Source organism: Lethenteron reissneri, chromosome 35, assembly GCF_015708825.2.
Source record: "Lethenteron reissneri isolate LAM-NWPU_2019-01 chromosome 35, ASM1570882v1, whole genome shotgun sequence".
NCBI lineage: Eukaryota > Metazoa > Chordata > Hyperoartia > Petromyzontiformes > Petromyzontidae > Lethenteron > Lethenteron reissneri.
The window spans coordinates 12,557,466-12,575,770 of record NC_083813.1 but is presented as its reverse complement, the minus strand read 5'-3'; the positions used below and the strand labels follow the sequence as shown (position 1 = coordinate 12,575,770).

General features: G+C 51.9%; 1 long non-coding RNA gene across 2 annotated transcripts; it reads right to left on the bottom strand.

The window, feature by feature from the left end:
- Positions 1-1,068: 1,068 nt before the first annotated feature.
- On the bottom strand, positions 1,069-6,079 carry LOC133350944 (uncharacterized). 2 transcript variants are annotated; one of them, XR_009756127.1, is made up of 4 exons: positions 6,012-6,044; positions 2,252-2,388; positions 1,489-1,609; positions 1,069-1,205 (listed from the first exon to the last, which is right to left on the bottom strand). It is a non-coding gene; the product is annotated as an uncharacterized LOC133350944 (long non-coding RNA). The 2 variants fall into 2 exon arrangements; XR_009756126.1 differs by having other exon boundaries at positions 2,252-6,079.
- Positions 6,080-18,305: the final 12,226 nt, after the last annotated feature.

The following is an 18,305-nucleotide window of genomic DNA, read 5'->3' as shown; positions in this document are numbered from 1 at the left end:
GCAGGCCCTTACTCCGAGCCGTTCTGAGATAACCTGCCGATGTATCTGTTGAGATTGGTGCCTTTAAGAATAGTAACTGTTTTGATTGTGTTTTTTTTTTATCGCCGTATAATCTTTCAAGTATCTTTCAGTCATAATCGCCGCACGTACTCGCATCCTCTACAGAATATTCAACTGTTCCGTGACCCAAGGTGCTAACAACGTGATAAGGGTTGCGTATGATCAATAAGGAGTGCGGTACTGCGTGAACAATATTGAGTATAATCATTCATTAACGTTAAGGTTTTCTTAGCATAGTATTTGCATGTTTTAACGACTCTCTCTCTCACTAACAACCATCGCGTTATGCGGGATCCATGTGCAGTTGTCAAAGTGAAATCAGACAATCGTTGATGATACTGTATTGATGCCGTATTGACGTTCCGGGATTGAGAGTTCGCATACTATATCATAGTTAAGGTTGAATTAGTAATAAATTGATCAATACAGAAGTGGTTGTGTGATTCTTTCCTGAAATCTATGCATAAGATCTGCTTCTGCGTTGAGATTTGAACTTGGTGACCTTAATAAACACACTAATACATACTCAGTAAATGTTAAAGCGATAACGGGGTGAACCGGGGTCTGGTTATCATAACGACTTGCGTTATCATAATTACACCCACTCGCATAATTAATACGATTACCTCTCGAATTGGCATAATTAAAATGTGCGTAATTACATAATTAACATATTTCCGGATAATTACACATTTGGCCAAATTTCATTAATTATTATTATTTCCACTGAATATTCATAACCCACACGTACAACATAATAATTCACCCACGCACGCATACAACATAACAAATTTTCATAACCAACATATACAACAGCAGGTGGGGTCAGGAGGTGGGGTCAGGAGGTGGGGTCAGGAGGTGGGGTCAGCAGGTGGGGTCAGGAGGTGGGGTCAGGAGGTGGGGTCAGGAGGTGGGGGTCAGGAGGTGGGGTCAGCAGGTTGGGTCAGGAGGTGGGATCAGCGGGTGGGGTCAGGAGGTGGTGGTCAGCGGGTGGGGGTCAGCGGGTGGGGTCATCAGTGCGGGGTCACCTTTAGTGAAGCCGGTGGCAGCTGCTATGTTGAAGATGATCATGATGACGAAGGAGACGAGAGACAGAACCGGCAGCGCGGCACGAACGGCGCGTGGGGCACCCATCACACAGCGGCCTGGACACAGGGCGGATAAAACTCGGTACTCACGACAACGTGCCGCTTGGCATTCCTAGTGCGCACCTCTCCGCGCTCCGCTCAGGCGTTGCACATCGGACGACGGCGTTCGAAGTCGTTGCAGACAACCGCGACTCTGCGTGGTGTGCAACGTGGACTCACGCGAGAGGCAGCGGCTTGGGGAAGCCTTCATCCAGCAGTGGATTGATCATGCCTGACAATCACGATGATTGTTGTCATTATATTTTGCGTAACAAAAAAACATTAATCGATTTTCACATACCTTGTTGAAATCTCCGGTGTGAGAATCAATTTAAGTCGTTCTACTCCCGCTGATGATGCTGCAGCTGATGATGCTGCTGATGACCGAGACGACGTTGAGACGGGTCCACACGCAGCTCTACCTGCGAGTGTGAACGAGTTGGTGTGTGTGCGTTAATGTGTGGAGTGAGTTCATGTGAGTGAGTACGTGTGAGTGAGTGAGTTAGAGTGATTGAGTGAGTGCGAGTGAGTGAGGGTGAGTGTGAGTGAGTGTGAGTGAGTGTGAGTGAGTGAGTGCGAGTGAGTGAGAGTGAGTGAGTGAGTGTGAGTGAGTGTGAGTGAGTGTGAGTAAGAGTGAGTGTGAGTGAGTGTGAGTGAGTAAGAGTGAGTGAGTAAGAGTGAGTGAGTGAGTGTGAGTGAGTGTGAGTGAGTAAGAATGAGTGAGTGAGTAAGAGTGAGTGTGAGTGAGTGTGAGTGTGAATGAGTGAGTGTGAGTGAGTAAGAGTGAGTGAGTGTGAGGAGTGAGTAAGAGTGAGAGTGAGCAAGAGTGAGTGAGTAAGAGTGAGTGAGTGTGAGTGAGTGTGAGGAGTGAGTAAGAGTGAGTGAGTAAGAGTGAGTGAGTAAGAGTGAGTAAGAGTGAGTGAGTGTGAGTGAGTGTGAGGAGTGAGTAAGAGTGAGTGAGTAAGAGTGAGTGAGTGTGAGTGAGTGTGAGGAGTGAGTAAGAGTGAGTGAGTAAGAGTGAGTAAGAGTGAGTGTGAGTGAGTGAGTCCTTGTGAGTTTCGCACGCCAGTCGTGAAGTCGCTCGCTGCGCTCCTCTCTCTGTCTCCGTCTCTTCTCGCAATGACGCTCGTTACAAAACACGAGAGAGTTGTGTAAGAGGTCCAATGCTGCTGCATCCCCCCCCCCCCCACTGCTGCTGCTGCTGGGTTGGGGGGGTTGGGGAGGGGTCAGGGTCAGGTTGCTGTCTCCCATCATAACCCGAGACCTCGGGTTGGAACAAGAAACAACAACACGAGGAACAATCGCACACACACAGCATCATCACAACAACAACCGCCATTCGCCACTAAGTGGCGGTGACGTCACCACGACGCTTGTGCCAGGCCATGTGCACCTTAAGGCCACGTGAAGTGTCGAACGCCCGCTGGCAGGAGGTCACGAGGCAGACCCAGGTGCCACGGGTCGACTGACTGAGATGAACGAGATGACTGGCTGATGCACCACCTGTGCCCCCTATTGTGCCAACTTGCTGTGCTTTAGCCACCCGGCGCTCCTCTCGTTGTTGTGAGCGTCGCTCCTCCGCCCTCCGTTGTTGTTGGAGGGCGACTGCCTCCAACTGCCCAGTAGCGTCTTTCACGAGCCTCCTCCACAGAGGCCGATCTTGACACCGCTGGTACCAGTCATCGACAAGTCCACTCAGCTCCACGTCCTCCTGTACCACATCACTCGATCTCTTCTCTAGCCCGTACCGCGCCCATTTAGCCTCCTCGATCCGACCGAACAAAAGCTGTTTAGGCATGCGGTGGCTGGGCATGCGGGCTACATGACCCAGCCAACGCAGCCTTGCCTGCCGGAGGAGCTCACCGATGGGACTTTGCCCAGATCTTTCAAGAATTTGTGAGCTCCTCACACAATCCAGCCTGGTTTAAACCAGAATGGATCGTAGGCAGGCCAGCCTAAATGTTTCTAACCGATGAAGATGTTCCATAAGGGGGGTCCACGTTTCGCAAGCGTAGAGAAGGGAGGGAATGACCGTGGCCGAGAAGACGTGAAGCTTCGTGCGGAGCGATAGACCAGGTAGTTTCCACACAGCGTTACGCAACCGATGAAAATATATTGCCGCTCGACTGATTTGGAGTAAGACCTCTGCTGTTAAACTGGAGCCCGTCATAAGCACACTGCCCAGGTATGGGATACTCTCCACTCTCTCCACAACTGCCCCAGCACCAATTGGGAGTTGTGGGGGTGGAGTGTCCCATGGTACAAAATACCCAGGCAGGTGCTTAGTTTTAGTGGGGCTGATGGTAAGGCCCCACCTCTTAGTGGCACGCTCCAGGTTCAGCAGCAGCGCCTCCAACTCCTCTTCTGAATGAGCAGCAATTACCAGATCATCGGCATACATAACATGGTTGAGCAATAGGGAGCCATCCCTTGACCGCACCCGGGTATCGATCAGCCTACCATTGTATCTGTACCAGATATAAATTCATTCGTTACAGCTATTGAAGGCTGCACGAACTACGTGATCGAAATAGATGTTATATAATGTGGGAGCCAGAGGACATCCCTGTCGCACCCCAAGGTGAACAAGGAATGGCTCCGATTCCCGGCCACGTAGTTTTACCCGGGCCCGCTCACTATCATGAAGGTCCTTAATGACCGTGAGCAGAGGGTCAGGAACTCCAAAAGGTATTGACCAGGTCAATAAAGCAGAGATGTAAGTCGAGTTGGAATTCCCTACACATCTGCTGTAACAGACGGACAGAAAATATGGCATCTGTGCAGGACCGCCCTTTCCTGAAACCACATTGGAGCTCCACAAGCCTCTTTTGAGCATACCTGGCAAGGCGATGTTGAATAATCCTTGCCAGGACCTTTCCCGGCATACTGAGGAGTGAGATGCCCCTGTAGTTGTTACAGTCTGTGCGGTCTTCTTAAAGAGGGGGACCACCAGGGCATCCTTCCAATCCTGTGGAACCCGTCCAGTGATCCAGACTGTTGTTATGATGTCATGTAGTGCAGTCTGTGCACAAACGCCACCCTCCCTCAGCATTTCGCTTGGGAGATCATCTCTGCCCGGTGCCTTTACTGATCTCAGACTCTAGATCGCCTTCAGTACTTCCTCAACAGATGGCACCTCAGCCAACCACTCACAGGGGGTGACTTCCTCTTCCTATATTTGTGGCACCGCAGCCTCAGCAGGGTCATCCCTATTTTGTTCCACGATGTTTTCCACTTGCTCCGTGATGTAGGTGTGGCGCTGCAAGTCACTTTGTGATGGAATTCAAGAGTGATTTGTGATCGGAGGCTACCGAGGCAGACCCCATCTCAGCAACCCGCGACCACCACCCATCCTTGCAACGCCGCACGGCTCTCCGTACCTCCGAGCGGAGGCTGCGGTAAGCCTCCTCATTCTCTGACGTGGGATGCTGTAGACAGTGAGAGTGGGCCGGCTTGTCGCTTTTTCTCAGCTAACCTGAACACCTCCTCTGTCAGCCAGGGTCGCTGGGGAGGTCTGGACCGCGTACCCAAAGCAGCCATTGCATCTGCATGTGCCACAGTCCTAAACCTCGCCCATTTCCCCTCGACATCAAGAGGAGTGGGGGACGATGCCAACCCTAGCTGCAAGCGATGATGAAATTCTCGCTTTCAACTTTCATCAGCTAGCTGAGACCAGGCCACTTTGGGTTTCAATGGGGTCCTGGATGTACACCCACAACGGGAATGGAAGAATGGCAGGCACATCTTACAGATGACAAGCCGATGGTCAGTGGGCAGATCAGCTCCACGGTAGATCTTGTTGTCAAGGACATGGGCCTGCATCCGCTGTTCTATCACTATGGAGTCCAGCAGATGTTCTTGCTTGGACCCGGCATGCATCCATGATGTTGTGTGGATGCGCCGATGCAAGAACAGCGTGTTGGTAATTACAAGCCCATGGGCTGCACAAACGTCTGGCAGCCTCCTACCGTTGTTATTGAGCTGATCTGGCTCATGCCTTCCAATCACTCCAGACCAGGTGCCAGCATCATTACCAACTTGGGCATTAGAGTCGCCCAACAGGATGACTATCCCGAATGGCCACTTTATCTAGCACCTGTGACAGGAAGTCATAGAAGGCATCTGACTCATCGACCTTGCCTGCATCCCTCCACTGATGTTCATCGTCGGTGGGGGCGTAAGTAACCACGACCACCACTCCTCGCCTCTGGTTGATGGAAAGGCGAGCCCAAAGTAGCCTGGGGCTTTCAGCTTCCCACTCCTCACCGCCAAGCTCCCACGCCCCCTTCATTCTTTTGTTCAGAATAAGAACCACTCCCTGTTGTTTGGCAGTCTCCTTCCCCGAGTAGAGGACTGTCCATCCCTCATGGTGGCAGGAGCCAGAGCCAGTCCACCGGACCTCCTGAATACCAGCAACGCGCAGAGACACACAGACACACGCAGAGACACAACGACACGCGGAGAAACACGCAGAGACACACACAGACACATGCAGAGACACAACGACACGCGGAGGCACACGCAGAGACACACAGACACACGCAGAAACACACACATGCATACACAGACAGACACAGAGATACACACAGAGACACACACAGACACACGCAGAGACACACAGACACGCAGAGACACACACAGACACACGCAGAGACACACAGACACGCGGAGACACACGCAGAGACACACAGACACGGGGAGACACACGCAGAGACACACACAGACAGACACACAGACAGACACAGAGATACACGAGGCTGTACGGAGTCGTGCGCGGTTTGAAGCGAACTTCGCCGCGACCGGTGGCCGAGTGTCACTCGCTACCCGCGTCCACCCAAGTCCCGGGCGTCTCCCGCTCGACCCGACTCGGTTGTCGCGAGGAACAAAGGGAGGATTATTCTCGTTCTCGAGGTGGTGACAGACGCACCGCCGCTGCACAGACGCACGGGGGCGCCACCGTCACGGCCGAACAATGCGGCCGACATCAGACTCGGAAAACCGTGTTCACGCTGGAGGAATCCGGTGAGCTGTAAAGCTCTTTTTGTTTATGTTGTTCACAGATGTCCGGTAGGGTGACCGTGGATCGCAGAAGATGTTTTGTGGAGCTCACGACGGCCAGAGCGGGGACGAGTACGGCATGCTGTTTATATTGCTGTGGTTTGATCATTTCGCATGTGTTTGGTTTTTGGATAAAAACTATTTATTTATTCAGCGTATTTTTAGTATATCCTCAATAATCGGAAACATGCTTGTTGAATATCGTCGTTGATTGTGGATAGGGGCCGTCCATAAATGACGTCACGCACCTGGGGGGGGGTCAGACATTTGTGACGATGTGTGAAGAGGGGGGGGGGAGAAATGTGACGTCACATCAAAATGCGCAACTTTAAATAAATTTAAAATTGTTATAACAACACTAATTATTATAACAACACTCCTACAACATCAGAGTGCAGCGCCACATTAAATACTCACTACAATGACAACAGTTTAAAGCGATTTGAAGCATGTTTTATTTTCAAAATGGAAATATGGTTTTGGGGGGAGGGGCAGAGCTTTGTGACGTCATATTTGAGGGGGGGGTCTGACTTTGTGACGCCATGTGACGAGGTGGGGGGGTCAAAAATCGTCCAAAATCGCGTGACGTCATTTATGCACGGCCCCACACACGCGTCTTAAATACACTGACGCATCTGGAGCGCAAGTAACGCGGTCACGTGTATCCATCCACTCACCAGCACGCACTGGAATAGGTGACAGACTTTTGACTTTGAAACAACTTTTATTGCCGCCAGCAGCAACAGCACTGGAGGAGATTTCGATTCGAAACACACAAAGTCACCAGCAACACAAATGAAAATAAACGCTACAAATCCACGCGCTGTGGCGCTTAAAGCACCGCGCACAACACGAAATAAAAGTCACGTGGTGGTGGTGATTGTGGTGGTGGTTGTGATGGTGTTTGTGGTGGTGGTTGTTGTGGTGGTTATCGCGCACGCCACGGTGACGAGCGAGCGCTTCAGAAGGTGGACACGAGGGTGCCGTCCACGCTGGTACAGAGAGGGGCTTTCCCGGCTCCCATGCGTTCGAAGAAGACGTGCACATCACCGACGTGTGTGGTGGTACATGGCGTTCTCCAGCCAGAGCCGCGCCTTGAGCAGGCTCCTGAACAGGTGACAAGAGAGCGGTGGACGTTGTAGCACCAACGTGTTTGTTGGGACGATGTTATTTCTCCTCCCTTGACATCGTCAATCTCTGCCCGTCAACAAATGTTCTGAAAGCAGAAGTTTAGCGCTGGATAGAGCCACGTGATTTGCGACTGATCCAAACCCCACGTTTCGATGGCTTCATTTGAATGCGCAATTTTATTGAGTGACTGCGCGCGTGTGTGTTCGTGGGCTCGAATGTGGCCTGCGACTGATGTTGCTGTTGTTTTACTGCCTTTGACCAAGCTTCGGAGTTGATGTACAAATAAAGTCAATATGTACTCATTAATTTATCGACTTCATTTTTAACTTATTTAAGGGGCGCCATGGTGGCGTGATGACATCTTCCTCGCCTGGCATGCGTGATATTGGAGGTTCGATCCCGACCCTGAAGGCTGTATATTTGCAGTTTGTGTGTCTCTCTCTTCTTTGTGTGTCTCTCTCCCCGTGATCGCGTGGGTTATTTTTAAATCCTTTATATTAAGTTCGCTTGCTTGCTTGCGTGCTTGCTTGCGCGCTTACGACCGTGCAAATCTTTCGGTCGTTTTTTAACCCACTTCCCGTGATCCAATCGAGCTGACATTTTCCACAGACTCGTTGTGCGAGACAATTAATGTTCATGAAAATTTTTTTTACACTTTTTAGGCAAAAAAAAAATATTTTACATATATTCAAATAGAACTCATTCATGGCTTTGGCTGAACGTCACAGTGCAAGAGCCCAGAGCGTAACCCCTCCACAGGCCGTGGCGGAGTAGCGCAGTTGGTAGCGCCCTCGCTTCCCATGCCTAAAGTCGCGGGATCGATCCCCGCGTCCTCCACAGGCGAATATATATTTTTTAATCCTTTACATTTAAGTTCGCTGCCACGCATATAAAGGATTTATAGTGAAAAACTTTGTTTTTACGGGTTATACTTATTTTTTTAATCCTTTATATTAAGTTCGATTGCTTGCTTAGGACCGTGCAAATCTTTCGGTCGTTTTTAACCCACTTCCCGTGATCCAATCGAGCTGACATTTTCCACACAGACTCGTTGTGCGTGACAATTAATGTTCGTGAAAAAAAAATTCCAAAATTTTACACTTTTTAGGACAAAAATATTATATTTAATTACCAATTGCTTAATGCTGCCATGCAATCATCTGACCCATAGGTCGCAGCCATCTCAAGCAAGAGGACGAGAGGACTCGAGCCGCCACGCATATAAAGGATTTATAGTGAAAAACTTTGTTTTTACGGGTTATACTTGTTTTCTCCGGGTCCTCCGGTTTCTCCCTCCAAATTTTGCGACAAACGTCCACGCGATAAGCCACTTTGTTGAGACTTCATTTGTGGCCAGGTCGCTTCTGAAAAAGAAGCTGAGAGCTCAGTGGGCCTTAGCTGCTAAAATAAAATCTAAAGTTAGTTTCTTTAGTGGTTTGTTTACTTTTCGTATACTTTGCCACGCCTACCATGCTTTTTTGCATTGCTTGTTGTTTTTGTTGATGTCTTTTTCTGACCGCCGTGTCCTTACAAGACATCTGTGTGTGTGGGGGGGGGGGGGAAGAGCTTCATTGCTCATCGGATTCCTCCAGCGCTGCATAAACAAAGATTCCGATCCCAGCCGCGGCGCGTGGAGGTCGCGCCACGGCTCGCCATTGGCTCAGCGACGTCCGCCACTTTAGACCCCGCACCTTCCTGCGGGACGCGTGCTGACGTCATCACCGGAAGCGGCCCACGGGAGTCACGTGGCGCGGGAGTCAGCCAGTCAGTCACGTGGCGCGAGAGTCACGTGGCGAGCGAGCACGTTCTTTCGTTCGGGATTAAGAGCAGCAGCAGCAGCAACAACAGCAGCGGACGCGGCGTTTTGGATGTGTTCGCCACTTGGTTGTCTGCTCGGGAGCGGCGTGGATCTCGTGCGGCCATCGACGGAGTGGAGACCGCGAGACGTGTTCGCAACGCGGCCGACGGCGCGACCAGGTGAGGCCGTGGACGCGTCTCGGGGACGTGTGAATCGTTCCGCTCTCGCCGTGCGTGTCTACCGATCACCGTGTTTGGCCTTCTGAGCATTGCGGCATCGAGAGGTTTGTCGAAGCTGAAATGTGGTGCGCGATTTTTGCTCGATGTGAGAACGAGAAAACTTCAAGTTACGAACACAAACTGGACGGGGGGGGGGGGGGGTGAAACGGAGAAGCTGGCGAGCCGGGTTCGTGTTGGCGGGCCCAGTCTTGAAGCGGTGTCCACGCAACGTCCGCGATAAGGTTCGATATATATCTGTGTGTGTGTATCGATTAGTAGGGTGTAATGATAATTGTGTGGTTGGGCCCCGTGTCTGGTTGGAGCCTTCGAGCTCGAGAGAGGCCAGCCGGGGCGGCCCCGAGGTTGTAAAGAGGCCCGCAGGCACAGAGACCTCGTGGCCTGCATAGAGGCCTCGTGGCCTGCACAGAGGCCTCGTGGCCTGCATAGAGGCCTCGTGGCCTGCACAGAGACCTCGTGGCCTGCACAGAGGCCTCGTGGCCTGCACAGAGGCCTCGTGGCCTGCACAGAGGCCTGGTGGCCTGCATAGAGGCCTCGCGGCCTGCACAGAGGCCTCGCGGCCTGCACAGAGGCCTCGCGGCCTGCACAGAGGCCTCGTGGCCTGCATAGAGGCCTCGTGGCCTGCACAGAGGCCTGGTGGCCTGCATAGAGGCCGCGCGGCCTGCACAGAGGCCTGGTGGCCTGCACAGAGGCCTCGTGGCCTGCATAGAGGCCTGGTGGCCTGCACAGAGGCCTGGTGGCCTGCACAGAGGCCTCGTGGCCTGCATAGAGGCCTCGTGGCCTGCACAGAGGCCTGGTGGCCTGCATAGAGGCCTCGTGGCCTGCACAGAGGCCTGGTGGCCTGCATAGAGGCCTCGTGGCCTGCACAGAGGCCTGGTGGCCTGCACAGAGGTCTCGTGGCCTGCACAGAGGCCTGGTGGCCTGCATAGAGGCCTCGTGGCCTGCACAGAGGCCTGGTGGCCTGCATAGAGGCCTCGTGGCCTGCACAGAGGCCTGGTGGCCTGCACAGAGGCCTCGTGGCCTGCATAGAGGCCTCGTGGCCTGCACAGAGGCCTCGTGGCCTGCATAGAGGCCTCGCGACCTGCACAGAGGCCTCGTGGCCTGCACAGAGGCCTCGTGGCCTGCACAGAGGCCTCGTGGCCTGCACAGAGGCCTGGTGGCCTGCATAGAGGCCTCGTGGCCTGCACAGAGGCCTGGTGGCCTGCATAGAGGCCTCGTGGCCTGCACAGAGGCCTCGCGACCTGCACAGAGGCCTGGTGGCCTGCACAGAGGCCTGGTGGCCTGCACGGGTCACGGCCTCACAGGCCTCAGCACTGGCCCAGTCCGGGTGCACGGTGGGGGTGGTGTGATCTGGCAGCGTTATTTTTCTCGTAGCTTTATTCTTTTTTCTTTAAGCAAAGTGAATCTTCCATCGTATGTAAGCTTGCTATGATGTGTCATAAAAAAAGTGGGAGATATCAATTTTTAGTTGCATGAAAAATCGGAATTCGAACCGACGTCGTTTTTGTCCAAATTGGGGAAATTTTTATGACTTTATTTTTAACTTAACAACGGACCAGGCTTCGTGTGATTTATGCAAACAACAACAAAAGTGTGGAAACTTAACGACGGGTTATTTTTGCCCGAAAAATCTCAGCGCCTCATTCCACGTCACTCATCGTCCTGAGTTCCTGCCTCTTGGCGGCACACGGAGCCTGAAAACAGTCGCCGTGGTCACCACCTTCACCACCATCACCACCACCATCATCACCACGCCGTGGCCACCACCATCACCTCACCACGCCGTGTACACCACCATCACCAACACCATCACCACGCCGTGATCACCACCATCACCACTACCATCACCACCACGACGTGGCCACCACCACTACCATCACCACCACGACGTGGCCACCACCACCACGCCGTGTACACCACCATCACCACTACCATCACCACCACGACGTGGCCACCACCACCACGCCATGTACACCACCATCACCACTACCATCACCTCACCACGCCGTGATCACCATCACCACCACTACCATCACCACCACGACGTGTACACCACCATCACCACTACCATCACCACCACGACGTGGCCGCCACCACCACCACCACGCCGTGTACACCACCATCACCACTACCATCACCACCACCATCACCTCACCACGCCGTGGCCACCATCACCACCACCACGCCGTGTACATCACCACCACCATCACCTCACCACGCCGTGGACACCACCACCATCATCACCACCACCACGCCGTGGACACCACCATCACCTCACCACGCCGTGGCCACCATCACCACCACCACGCCGTGTACATCACCACCACCATCACCTCACCACGCCTTGGACACCACCACCATCATCACCACCACCACGCCGTGAGCGGAGAGAATTCACAATCCCCTTGGTACACCGACACCCGTCACCAGCTTGTCCAATTGAACCTTATGGCGGCAACCCGTGGTCCCGAATAAACACGAGTCAAAATCGTAATTGATGAATTTATTTTTGGCGACTCCCCCCACCGCGCACACAAACGCCGCGACCCGCCTGGCGCGGATCATTCTGTTGTCGTGTCCAAGCGCAGCAGCGAGCACAAATGCGCAGCATAAACAAAACTTCGCTTAGCGCGTCGTGTAGAGCTCGTCGAGATGAATACATTGCCGTGTCGTTCGCCTTCAATAGACATCAAGTGACGTCGCAATGGAACTTAGGCGAGAGCCGCCGGGGGCTTATGGGAAACCTGGGGTCCCGCCAAAAGGTTCAATGTATTCGTCGATGTCTGCCTCTTGTCGGTGTGCGTGAATTCGTGTCTGTCGATGTGCGGATGGCCGTCAAAGCCTCGTTAATCTCGTCGACGACGCAGCTTCACTCGGGCCGAGTCTGTCGACTGCGGAGCACGACCGCCAGGCCTGCGCGTGTTCGCTGAACTTATTTCGCACCGAACGGAGCTAACGGTGCTAATCGAAGGTGCACGGGGGGCAGGACAATAAACTAAACACGAAAATAAATCTGTTTTAAAATAGCCTCGCTGGCCGCACATCGTGGCCTGTGGCTCTGCAACTGTTCTAAACAGCGTGGCCTCTGTCAACACTGTGACGGCCACGTGCGTTTTACTTCGAGCCAACAATGTCGGTCTGTGCCTCGCGCGTGACGTCACTCCGCCGGCCAGCCCCCCTCATTAATAATCATGAGCAGGTGACGTCACTCCAGATTGAACAGCCCCCCCCCCCATCTAACCTATATAATTCATTTTTTGTCCGTCCGTCCGCGTACGCTCCCTACCGGGGGATTTAGCTCTCGGACCGTGGGGTTCGGCGAGATTAAATTTTGCAGGTGGGCACGCCCCTGGCCCCGCGGTAAACTTAGGCATTTCCGATTTTTCGTCTCTAAACTTTAAATCGGACCGATTATCGATTTAGTGAGATATTTATTTATTTAACGCTTTATTTATTTACTCTTGCCGGCCGGCGCGGACCACGGCGGTTGCCCCTGGCAACGGGTAGCAACAACTTCGCTGCGGGGTGGACGCCATTTTGAATTCCCGTTAAAAATATGCGCACGCATTAACACGCGATTCTGAGGTAAATTCATCAAAGTTTCACGTCCTCTTCACTCCCCCCCCCCACCCCAATGTGTGCAATTACTATTATAGGGTCGGTAGATAATAAAATGATAGCGATTAGACAGTATTATTGTAGCGCGGGGGGGGGGGGGTTAACGGCCCCAGTACCCAGCCTGAGCCGGGTGGGCAATCTAGGCGAGGCCGGAGGCTCTGCACGGTACTAGGCCTCGACACGCAACTCTGTCAGGCGACGACTTTGTGGTATAAACTCGATATACCCAGCATTGCCCGGGGGAAAAATACATTTAAAATCTTCTGAAAACTTTAAAACATAACATCCCAATGAAAATACAACTGTGTAATTAAAACTCTAAACCTGACCGCGCCGAGAATCGATTCTCTGAATCGCGAAAAAGAATCGAAGGTTGTAGATTCACTTAGAATCGCCTTATTTCCGTTTAATATAAGTTGGTTATAGAGTTGATATAAACTGCTGCGAATGGGAAATATCCGGCGTTGACCGGGGCTAAAATATAATTAAAAACTCCTGAAAACTTTAAAACATAACATACGAATGAAAATAAAACTCTGTAATTAAAAATGGAAACCTCCTATGCGCCAGGAATCGATTCTTTGAATCGCGCAAAGGAATCATCGAAGGTTGTAGATTCCTTTAGGAGCGCCCTTAACATGTGGTGAGGGAGAGAGTGGTGAGGGGGAGAGTGGTGAGGGGGAGAGTGGTGAGGGGGAGAGTGGTGAGGGGGAGAGTGGTGAGGGGGAGAGTGGTGAGGGGGAGAGTGGTGAGGGGGAGAGTGGTGGTGGTGTGGGTGAGTGGTGAGGGTGAGGTTGAGTGGTGAGGGTGAGGTTGAGTGGTGAGGTTGAGTGGTGAGGCTGTGGTTGAGTGGTGAGGGTGAGTGGGGAGGGTGAGTGGTGGTTGTTAGTGGTGATTAGTGAGGGGTGAGTGGTGAGGGTGAGTGTTGAGCGTGAGTGGTGAGGATGAGTGGTGATTGTTGAGGGTGTGATTGGTGAGGATGAGTGGTGAGTAGTGAGGGTGAGTGGTGAGGGTGAGTGGTGAGGGTGAGTGGCGGTTGTGAGTGGTGATTAGTGAGGGGTGAGTGGTGAGGGTGAGCGTGAGTGGTTAGGGTGAGTGGTGAGGGTGAGCAGTGAGGGTGAGCAGTGAGGGTGAGTGGTGATTGGTGAGGGTGTGATTGGTGAGGATGAGTGGTGAGTGGTCAGGGTGATTGGTGAGCGGTGAGGGTGAGTGTTGAGGGTGAGTGGTTAAGGTGAGTAGTGAGGGTGAGTGGTGAGCGTGAGTGGTGAGCGTGACTGGTGAGCGTGACTGGTGAGGGAGAGTGGTGAGGGAGAGTGGTGAGGGAGAGTGGTGATTGGTGAGGGTGAGTGGTGAGGGTGAGTGGGGGAGGGTGAGTGGCGGTTGTTAGTGGTGCTTAGTGAGTGGTGAGGGTGAGTGGTGAGGGTTAGTGGTGAACATGAGTGGTGAGGGTGAGTGAGCGTGAGTGGTGAGGGTGAGTGGTGATTGTTGAGGGTGTGATTGGTGAGGATGAGTGGTGAGTGGTCAGGGTGAGTGGTGAGGTTGAGTGGTGAGGGTGAGTGGTGAGAGGTGAGGGTGAGTGTTGAGGGTGAGTGGTGAGTAGTGAGGGTGAGTGGTGAGCGTGACTGGTGAGTGGTGAGGGAGAGTGGTGAGGGAGAGTGGTGAGGGTGAGTGGTGAGGGTGAGTGGCAAGTGGTGAGGGTGGGTGGTGATTGGTGAGGGTGTGATTGGTGAGGATTAGTGGTGAGTGGTGAGGGTGAGTAGTGAGGGTGAGTGCTGAGCGGTGAGGGTGAGTGGTTGTTGTGAGGGTGAGTGGTGAGTGGTGAGAGTGAGTGGTGAGGGTGAGTTGTGAGGGTGAGTGGTGATTGTTGAGGGTGTGATTGGTGAGGATGAGTGGTGAGTAGTGAGGGTGAGTGGTGACGGTGAGTGGTGAGGGTGAGTGTTGAGGGTGAGTGGTGAGTGGTGAGGGTGAGTGGCGGTTATGAGTGGTGATTAGTGAGGGGTGAGTGGTGAGGGTGAGTGGTGAGGGTGAGCAGTGCGGGTGAGTGGTGATTGGTGAGGATGAGTGGTGAGTGGTCAGGGTGAGTGGTGAGGGTGAGTGGTTGTTGTGAGGGTGAGTGGTGAGGATGAGTGGTGAGGGTGAGGGGCGGTTGTGAGTGGTGATGGGTGAGTGGTGAGCGGTGAGGGGTGATTGGTGAGGGTGAGTGGTGAGGGTGAGTGGTGAGGGTTAGTGGTGAGGGTGAGTGGTGAGAGAGTGGTTAGTTTTGAGGGTGAGTGGTGAGGTTGAGTGGTGAGGGTTAGTGGAGAGTGGTGAGTGGTGATTGGTCAGTGGTGATTGGTGAGGATGAATGGTGAGTAGTGAGGGTGAGTGGTGGTTGTGATGGTGAGTGGTGAGGGTGAGTGGTGAGGGTGAGTGGTGAGGGTGAGTGGTGAGGCTGAATGGTGAGGGTGAATGGTGAGAGTGAGTGGTGAGTGAGAGTGGTGAGGGTTAGTGGTGAGGGTTAGTGGTGAGAGTGAGTGGTGAGGGTGAGTGGTGATTGGTGAGGGTGAGTGGTGAGGGAGATTGGTGAGGGAGGTTGGTGAGTGGTGAGTTGTGAGGGTGAATGGTGAATAGTGAGTGGGAGTGGTGAGGATGAGTGGTAAGGGTGAGTTGTGAGTGGTGAATGGTGAGGGTGAATGATGAGTACAGTCAATATGCACTGCTGTTATCATACCAGGTACCACCACCACTATGTACTCCTCTCATCATAGCAGATACCACCACAGCAGTATGCACTGCTGTAATCATAGCAGGTTCCACCACAATATGCACTGATGTCATCATAACAGGTACCAACACAGCAGTATGCACTGCTGTAGTGATAGCAGGTACGACCTCAGTCGGTATACATTGCTGCAGTGATAGTAGATACTGCTATCGAGTTGGTAGATACCGCTATAGTAAATACTAAAACAGTCAGTATATACCGCTACAGTCAGTCAATACTGCTACAGTCAGTATATACTACCACGGTGAGTAGCTACTAGAGTCAGTAGATACTATTATAGAGTGAGTAGATACTGCTATAGATTTTGTAGTTACTACTATAGTCAGTGGATACAACTATAGAGTCAGCAGATACTATACAGTTAGTCGTTACGAGTATATAGTCGGTAGATACTACTGTAGGCCCAGTAAATACTACTATGGTCAGTAGTTATTACAGTCACTAAATACTACTACACAGTCAGTAGCTACTACTGGCTCAGTTGATACTACTGTACAGTCAGTAGATACTACTACAGAGTCAATAGATACCACTTCCTCTGTTGTATGTAAGGTGTTGTTAGTATATATACCTACGAGGGGTAAAGATATTTTTTGAGGGGGGGGGGGGAAGACCGCAATTTTCGGAAACATTTTGACATCAACTATTTACCCCACACTTTCTACAACTTTTTGGACTTGTGAAAGCCTCTTATATATTTGTTGGTGGAGAAATGTACAAACAGCCCACCGGGCTTTGACAATACCTTAGTATCTGTGTATATATATGTAAGGTTTTTAAGAAATATATTTTTCACTCGGGCAAAGCCGGGTACTTCCGCTAGTTAACAATATATATATTCAGGTGACGTCACTCCACATGGGAGGGGGGGGGACAACGCGCCTTCCTCCCCCTCGGCGTCAACTCAACCCTCGCTACAAAGGCAGAACCCTCACGTCACGTGATCTCCGTAACGCTGTTGAGACATCGAAGTAAAAAGGACGTCTTGATGAGCGAGGGATTATAACCTTTAAATGAAATAAGTCTGTCACCGCGGCATTACATATTGCGCACGCATTGATGCAATGAATATCACGCCGCAGTCTGCTTTTCGCTTGAAAGTTTCAGATTTACTGAAACACACCTCGTCCTTGGACGGGCAAAAGCTACAGCGCTCGTGTTAGAGCTACGGCAAGTGAACTGCCGTTAAATAACTTTATAGCAAATCGTTCTCCGTAATTTAAGTGCATTGGAGCACAAAACGCGATCCTGTTAAAAACTAAGGTACAATTACGTTCTGGCAAACCGATATCGCGATCGCAGTCTTATCTGTGAAATCGAAGATTTGCATCGTGACAAATAGCACGGCGACCACAGGCTGAAACAAAAGCTGCTGTTTGGGTTCGAGTCAATTGCCCCCCTTCGCCCACCCTTCTCTCGTGGCACAGGGAAGATCACCCCTGGAAAATAATCAACACTTGGGGACACGGCGGGACATGGTATATAACATTTCCTAATGAGCACAAGTGGTACGTTCCACTGTTAAATGTGGAAAATGTCAGAGGTGCTGGGTAGTTCGACTGGGTTCGAGTACAGGCTGTGGTTTATGAACAGGCTTTATCAAGCTTCGCGAGTTTATGGTTTAGGCTCGGTCAATGGCGATTGTGCAAAACAACCGTAACATTACATTTGTGCTCATAATTCGATTAAATTCCAAGAAAAAAATATAAAATTGGTGTGGCTATCATCATTATTACCGTTCGTGGCAGGGCGGGTGTGTGGAGCAGAGGTCGCTTGAAGCCAAGCTCAGCGGGAGCTCTGCGATGTGAATTTCCACAACGCGTTGCACACACTTCTGCCAGATTTCCTAATGGAGTGTTCGTCTCGTCACAGGTATGGAAAGATTGAAGACCAGCGCAGCGGGAATGCGGTGCGGCGTTTCCCAGCTTGCAAGGGGGATGGTGTCGCTGCTTTGTGGCCACGGAAGGTACTGCAGTGCAACACTTGGTCGAGTGTACGTAACACGATTACAACATGACGCAAGGGAGAACACTCAAAACCATGTTATAACTACGGTTACCGTCACTAAGTCTCAGATGTCGACCCATGTTACACAAACGGTGCCTAAGAAAACGTTAGCAATGCCACCTGACACCAGTGCGCTCGTGACCTTGCCACAAGTGGTACTTCAAGTCCACCAATTATCCCGGCAATTCGTCATGATGATGACCGAGTGTGGCAGCTGACGCATAATCTGCAAATGACGTGAAGTGTGGCGGGCATGGAAAGCCGAATCCGCTGGCAGGCATGGGCTGGAGTTCAGGACCGGGTGTTTTCATTACCATGCTCATGGTCCATCTTAATCCAATACCGATTTACGTGAATTCCCAGAGGCGTGGCCAGAATGTAATCCCAGAGCTTACAGTTTACCTTAAACTTGAGTAGAGCAAACACAGCTTGCGGTGGGGGTATCCACACCTGCCGTGAAGTGTGTCAAGCCATTGTGACCGACAGCGCAAAGAAATCACGCAGTG